The sequence below is a fragment of the Sorghum bicolor genome, chromosome 5 (genome assembly GCF_000003195.3).
Source record: "Sorghum bicolor cultivar BTx623 chromosome 5, Sorghum_bicolor_NCBIv3, whole genome shotgun sequence".
Classification (NCBI taxonomy): Eukaryota; Viridiplantae; Streptophyta; class Magnoliopsida; order Poales; family Poaceae; genus Sorghum; species Sorghum bicolor.
The window spans coordinates 10,411,386-10,419,844 of record NC_012874.2 but is presented as its reverse complement, the minus strand read 5'-3'; the positions used below and the strand labels follow the sequence as shown (position 1 = coordinate 10,419,844).

General features: G+C 41.7%; 1 pseudogene; it reads left to right on the top strand.

Annotated features, from left to right (window-relative positions):
* LOC8056459 lies at nt 5,481-7,207 on the top strand (annotated as a pseudogene).

Below are 8,459 nucleotides of genomic sequence, written 5' to 3'. Positions count from 1 at the left end.
TTTATTCTTGTGAAACTTTTTTTACTCTAATAAAATTTTTATCATCTCTCTTTATTAATATGGTACTACATCAACATATTTAATGTTCATAAAACTCCAATGAAACTCCATGATCTAAACCAAAAAATGTGCGTTGCAAATTAGATCTTAAAGATAAACATGTAAATTATTTTAAAATTTGTACTCTGGTCATTCAAGAAAGATTTAAAACTAGAACATGCATGCATAGTACATCCATATATGTATTCGTGTGCAAAAGTTGAGATAAAAACTTAAAATTAGAAAAACTCATAAAAAATAATAAATGTCATGTGTATGTGGACTAGTATACAAGATGAAATTCCTATGTTGTTGTCTTTATTGTGTAAATGCATATGAAATTTGTCATTTTTGTATGAATATTTCTAGTATTAGGCCTTGTTTAGTTCCAAAATTTTTTGAAAAATTGATACTGTAGCACTTTCGTTTGTATTTGACAAATATTGTCCAATCATGAACTAACTAGGCTCAAAAGTTTCGTCTCGTCAATTCCGACCAAACTGTGCAATTAGTTTTTGTTTTCGTCTATATTTAATACTCCATGCATGCGTCTAAAGATTCGATGTGACGGAAAATCTGAAAAATTTTGTAAATTTTTTTGGGAACTAAACAAGGCCTTAGTTTGTATCTTAGCTTTTGTATATGAGTATATACATGATATTTTATGGATGCACCAAGTTTCAAAAAAAATATTGCCCAAAATATATTTTTTGAAATGGTGTGCATGTTTGCACCATATATTTTGCTAAGCAAAGCGTGAAGATTTAAGAAGTGTCAAAGCTTATTTGGGAGAAGTCCACCACTTCTACATCTATAAAAATAAGCTCCACTTGGGTATCTAGGGCCTATTTGGTAAGCTGTTTTATAAGCTCTAACGAATATGCTCTTTTCTTTCTAAAAGTTATTTTTTAGCTCCTCTCACAAAGCACGTATTTTATAAGTCAAGCTGAAAATATTAGGTTTTTCTACTTTTCTCTTTGCTATCTATTGTGAAAAGTTGTTGTACCAAATGTTTATGAAAAAAAGCTTTAGTTTTATTGATGAAGCTGCTTTATGGAATTGAATCTAAGAAAATGATTTACTAATAAAGCTAAGTTGTACCAAACAAGCTCTTGTTTGGGATTTTTACGGGTTTTCAGCCCTTTGATAGGTACTCAATTCTTTAACATTCTCTATGATAAATTATGTAGGCACAAGTAAGAGTTTGATGGGAACTTCTGACTCTAAAATATCCAGTATGTTTGAAGCAATATAATTGCATCAACCGTTTACTTCTCTATTTATAGAGATATTATTGCTGATGTGAATATACATACTCTTGGTCTTTCTTAGAAATAACATGTAATGGAAGACTTGAATTTTTAGTTTATAACATTGAACCTTTAGTTTAAATTTCTATGTATGGACATTTGCATTTCTGTTGAGTTATTGACATGGATAGCTGAATTATGTATCTTATGTATTGCCATGATTTTTTTTTATTGCGTCAACATTGGATGCTCATGTACATTTATGTTGAAATATTGTATTTGTGTTGTTTTTTATTACAGTAATAAATAAAAAATAATTATAATCTCCATTCAAACCAATATCAATTGCTCACATGTGTTAGATATGCAAAAAAAAATCTAGCATGCAACCTTCCAAGGGCATAAGTGGTCATTCTCACTCTAAAACCTGCATTTTCTGGATCTAAAGCTGTGCTGCAAGCCCAACGGGTTTCTCATCTCTATGGTGAGAGTCTAGATTCTTGGTGAAGCTTCTCCATGATGCAGATGGTGCTGTGGATCTATGTTTCAGAGTGAGAGCTTTCCCAAACAAGCCTTTGATAGCGTGTTTGGTTTGTGAAGTGATCCTAAGAAAAAACAGTTGATCTAGTACCGGAATGACCTGGTATAATGGTTTAGCTCTATTTTAAATGATCCAGATCTATGATGCAAACCAAAGGACCTACTAGGCTGGGCTCAAATATAGGATCAAGATCATTTTGGATGGTTTCATTATGCAAACCAAACACATTATAAATGCAAGGAGGAGTGACTTGAGTTATATATCTTAATTATGTTGTTCAATAAGATCCAGGAAGAGGCAGGAGGGGGGGGGGGGGGGGGTAGTTGGAGTGAAATAACTTGGTTGTGTTTCTAGGGTGTAGTTTTTTTTTACCATGTCTAGTTTTGTTATGATTTTAACGAGTGGCAAAGGGAAGGGGACGAGGAAGGCCAAGCACCCTGGCCCCCTCAGTCAAGGCACGTTTGTCAGCTCGAACATCGTTGGATCAAAAATATCTTGATTAGCTTTAACCACATGCTTACTACTTGGTTGATAATAATGACTTCATAATTTTCTAATTATGTATGTATGTTTTTGCAATTATGATGTATTTATTATTGAATTTTGTGAGATATATGATGTGAAGGACCGAAAACGGCGACCAGAGAGGGGGAGGTGAATGGGAGCCGAAAAATTTATCTCAAAATATTTTTGTCCACTGTCTCAAATCACCCCCAAACACAAGTGAGAGATCCTAAATTAAATTTCTCAAGCCAACCGGTGACAAGAGCACTGAGCTAAAATCCTTGCAATGATAGTAGGCCAAAGCGACTGACAAACCTAAATTTGAAGCTCAAACAATTAAACTACACACGAAACAAATTGACACTCTTGGAAGCACAAAATCAGTTACGTGCACATGATTGGAATTAAATAAATGAGCACATAATGATTACTTCCTGTAGACTGAAAAAGACAACTCAAAAATTGAAAGAACCAACCATGTTCAACCTTGCACCTGGGAATGACAAGAACTGCTTGCTGCAAAAGAAATTCTACTACTGAAGCATAAGCACTGTAGTGAGTTAAACACTGACTAAGAGGAATATTAAGCACAGTGAAGCGCACGCACTGCTAAGCAAACACCAGGAGAGCAATAGTTGCTGGCCAATAGGAATCACTTACCTTCACATCCAACAAAGAATCAAACGAAGAAACAAAACAGTCCGCACAACACAGAAAGCACTTTGATGAAATTCAGCAGATCACTGATGCACAAACTCTGCCATCGAACAATCAAAAGTAAGCAAGGAAATCACATACACACCAACGGAGGAACTGCTCTCCTGCTGACAGAGAAACAAAACAGGGAGAAGAGAGATCACGGCAACACGCTACAGTAAGACAGAGCGCTGGGCAGGGGCTGCACTGCCGGACAGCTGCTGCAGCGCTAGGAGGTCCACTCCAGCAGACACTATCGGCCAGGAGATGTGATGCGCCGTACGAACTAGCAAGTACCACGAGCCATGGGCAGCGTAACCAATCAGCACAAAAGAGAGGCAAGCAGTGCTCTGGTGAACGTTCACGGCATACAGACCGGCGAGGGTGCTGCTGCCATTGAATAATGCTGAGACAAACCTTGCACACGAGATTCCAAGAACAGAGCGACGAACAGAAAAACGCCCTGAAGAAAAACAAAGGAAACTCGACCAAAACCCAACGAAATACGCCCAAACTTCGCACAGATGAGATTCAACTAGCAACGAATCAATCCCCAAAAAATCATTACTTGGGATCAATCCAAACTCTGGGAAAAACAGATCGTAGCAAAGAGCAAAAATGGGGAAAAACTGAGAAACTCAGTGGACGAAAATCACAGAGATTAAATTGAAATCCCGGAAGACAAGTGGAGGATTCGGACCTCCATTCCCACTCCAAATCATAGCAAATACATCACCGATTTTTCAGTTCATAGAGAAATAGAGAAAACTAAAACAGAAAAACCTACAGAGGACCTACGGAACAGGAAGACAGGAGGGAGAGAGGAGGGAGAGAGCGGTAGAAAAAAGATGGGAGAGAGGTGGAGAAAGGGTTAGAGAGATGGGGAACTCCTCCGGTTTATTTATCAGACATATTACATATTCTCCAAATGTCTCTAGATATTTTTGAGCGAACTAGCTAGCCCCATGGGCATTCTAGTCCAACTCGACATGACCTAAATCCGACGGCCACCGCGCCTCCTCACCGGTAGCCTCGCTCCGAAGCGATCTCACCGATGCCGCCACGTGCCATCCGTCCGCATCGGGACCTCCGCTCGGGTTTTGAGGCCCAAACCCGCGAAACCCGCCACGAGTAGCGTACTCCATACGCTTCCCCGCCACTCGACACGTGTCCGTCGTCTTGACTTGGTCAACACGGTCACTCCCATGTACACTCGCACTTGTCGATGTCCTAGATGTCAGCCACTACGGCTGGTCACCCGGCCTCCTGGTCCGTCAGTCCAAGCCTCACGTCCGTCCTTCACCGCTCCAGGTCCATCAGCACGGCACGTCTCTACTTGACCTTCACCTCGCCGTCGACCACCGCCTCCGAGCTCCACAGCTGAACACCACAAGCCAAGAGACATGTCGCACACATAGCTTTCGCCATGGTAATGTTAGTCACCAACTCAACCTATTCGTGGATCACGTTAACAATCACTCATCACAAAACGTGCCACAAGGGTACTTCTCGACCTTGTGTTCGCATGATGCTTGTGAGACGTATTGATGTATTGATAATATGAAATAATAGACATCAATCAATAATTTGAATGTAATAATAAAGTATATAAAATGAGAAAATGAAGGTCACTGCCAGGTAGCCTTTGACACGGCAGCAACCCATTCCTACCTACCCACTGTCATGTAGAAGTTCTAGTCATACTGGTATTGTAGATGTGTCTAGCCTTGAATCTCGATGGTAAAATATTGTAATCACCGTTGGGTGTTGAATCGACAGTGATAGGCCATACTCATCACTATGATGACACTCTGTCAGATCCAATGTCGACAGTGATATGTTGAGTTTCTATCTGTACCAGTGATCGAGGCATCCATGCGACCATTCTAAAATTTTGACTAATGTAATAATATTTAAATTGCAATATGGTAAACCAAAAAACTATATATTATGAAACTATTTTGCGTAATATACAAAGTAAGGCCTTAATTGTTTACTATAGCACTTTTATTTTCATTTGATAATTATATTTAACCATAGATTAATTAGGTTCAAAAGATTTATCTCACGAATTACAAATAAACTGTGGAATTAGTTATTTTTTATCTATATTTAATGTTCTTATGTGCCACAAGATTCAATATGATGAAAAATGTTGAAAAGTTCTTAGATTTTGAGTGAAATAAACAAGACCTAATGCTAATATTATGAAACACGGGACTCATCGTAAATAAATAAATAAGAATTGGCAGCTTCCTAGTCTCGGACTGAGACTCTGGGTAACCCGAGTACTACTAGTCTACTACGCGCTGCATGTCTTCTTTTTAAGCATCAATCAACGCGTGCAACCAGTCGTTCTTCAATTTGCCAACAGATCGAGAGACGTTAGGATTAGCCATGGGAAAACGGAGAAGCGAGCACCCGCAGGCGCCGCCGCTGCCACCGGAGCCATGCGCCGGCGACGACGGCGGCGGCGGCGTCACCAAGCAGAAGAGCGTGTGCTACTATACTACGACCCACGCATCTCCTACATTGACTACGGCGAGACAACACGAGATGGTGCCTCACCGTGTCTCCATGACGCACGCGCTCATCAACGCCTACGGCCGGCTTGCTCGACGACATGGACCGTCTCCGCGTCGCGCCGGCCACCGAGCAAGACCTCCAGCTTCCAGCTCGCCCATGACCCAGACTTATCAGATTCCTCCGCGACCTCACGCCGCGCCCGCCGACTACTACGACGCCACCGGCGCCAAGACGCGGAGGAGAGAAGCCGCCGAGGGATACAATCTCGGCGAGGTCTGGAACGAGCGCGCCCGCTGTGTCACCAACGAGAACCCCGTCATCGACAACCTCTGGGATTACTGCCGGCGCTACGCCGGCGGGTCGCTGGCGGCGGCGCGCGCCCTCGCCAGCGGCAAGTACAAGGTCGCCATCAACTGGTCGGGCGGCATGCACCACGTGTGCGAGGGCAAGGCCGGCGGGTTCTGCTACGTGAACGACATCGTGGTCGCCATCAAGGCCCTCCTCGACGGCGGCGGCGGCTGACGACAACAGTTCCGGCGGGTGCTGTACCTGGACATCAACGCGCACCACGGCGACGGCGTCAAGACCGCGTTCGTGGACGACAGCCGGGTGTCGTTCCACCAGTTCGACGGCGAGTTCTTCCCGCGCACCGGCGCCGCCGTGGACGTCGGTGGCGGCGATAATGGCGTGTGCCCTACTCTGATCAACGTGCCGCTGCAGGTGGGAACGCGCGACGGGCGGTACCACCAGCTGTTCGCGCCGGTCGTGGACAGGGTGATGGCCGTGTTCGAGCCGGACGCCGTCGTAATGCAGTGCGGCGCCGACTCGCTCGCCGGCGACTGGCTGGCGAGCCTGGGCCTGTCTGTGCGTGGCCACGCCAAGTGCGTCCGCATCGTCAAGGGTTACGGCTTGCCGTTGCTCCTCCTGGGCGGCGGTGGCTACACCATCAACCATGTCGCCTCCTGCTGGTGCTACGAGGTACGTACATACTCTTTGTTAACTATAGATAGTAGTCACGGTTCAAATTAAACACTACTCAGGCTCGGTTCATTTTCTGGCAGCCGGCTATATCCATATATAATTAATTAATCCATGCAAGCTCTAACACAACAATTCAGCAGAGATCAAAAATTTATTCATACAAATAGCTCCATATATATATATATAAGCTCAACATATGAATCTATTAAGAATAAAGTCTCCCTAATATACAATTGAATACTATAAAGTAATAACTAGATGTATTACCGAACTCTTGCGCTCTAGACCAACGGCACGGGTTCCAGATCCCGATGAAGAACTAGATCTCCTCTACTAAAAACCTAGAGCTTTTATGAAGGGCTTTATCCTATGGGTATGGTTTATGTTGGTGATTACTCCCACTGTAGGAGAAAAACATAATTGGTGAACATGGAATGGAAATGATTGCGATTACTCCTAGTGTGGGAATAATGCATATGTGAACTAAAGTGTGTACGTGATCTTGGTTTTAAAAGGATGACAAGGCTCTCATAAGGTATACTACAAAGATTGACTAAACTCAATGCAAAGCAAGCAGCATAAATATGCACAAGTTTTCCTAACTCTAAATGTGTATTATATATGGCTTTGATAGGAATTCAAACTTGTCATACAAGAGCTCATCATGTAGGATTTTCGGTTTTCAAAATAAATCTCCAGAACTTGATAATGCAAGGAATAAGATAAATAGCAGTTTAGACTTTCAATGATCATATTAACCAACTACCTAGACTTAGCTTAAACTTATGCCTCCACAAGTTGCAGGTTCAGAGTAAACCTTCAATTAAAACATAATGTCCAAAACTCGAGAGAGTCTCATGTTGAAATCTACGTAGTTGTAAAGATCTATAACAGAGCAACTATTCATCATTTCCAAGACAAGATTTTAATGTTCATAGGTTTTTTATTTAGCTCTAGTTTAAATTGACTCTAAATAGACTCTAACATTTAACTAATTATAAACTCACAAAAAACTCTATGACTTGTGGGCCTTCATGTGCCCATATATTTTTGGTATTTTTATGACTTAAGACTAAAAAAATCACTTAGGTATAATTACCTGATAACTAGGGGATGCTCCTCCCCCAAGCTAGATGTTTGCAATACTTGGTGTTGATGTCCTTTAGATTGAGCTAACCAGTAGCGAATCTAGTGGGTGCCACTGATAGACTCTCTCCTTGCTATGATGTTATTCCTACATAGTCATACTCCAACAAGAAAACCAAAACTCGAGCCTTGAATTTAATAATGTGTTAGCGGTCAGCCAATGAGTAATTGATTATTCTTATGAGCTAATTTTGCAGAATTTCATGTTTCTATCTTTTTGTATTCTCTGATTTTATAATGCATGAAATAAACATGAATGTTTTTTTTAAATTTTTTATGCCACCACAGTAAATATTCCTACGGGGTTACCATAAATTTATTCACATAGGGCTTTGGTATTTATGATGCAATAATTAAAGCAGTAAATCTTTTTTTATTAATATACCAAGAGAAATAAACATGCTACTAGGTGTATTAAAGCAAAATTACTAATGCATGCTAACTTAACTAGATAACTACCATTCTGACATTATGGCTAGAGTACGGAATTTAAAGTCTTCCGATAGGACTTAGATAGCGGAGAGCACTTACTCAGTGGGTTCATCGTCTGAGATAACCTCAGTCAACTCCCTATTTCGTGGTGATGCTGTTGACACCGTTTTTGGACACGTATCCATGATCGGTAGAGTGTAGATCGGCAAGATGGGGCGACAATACTTGGTCTGCAGGAGAAGTTGTCGATGAGGATGGTTGCCGATGAAGGGACAGCTGAATATGACTAAGTCCATGGGTGGTGATGTGTTTGTGCCGATGGTTAGCGTTAATCTGTGCCGATG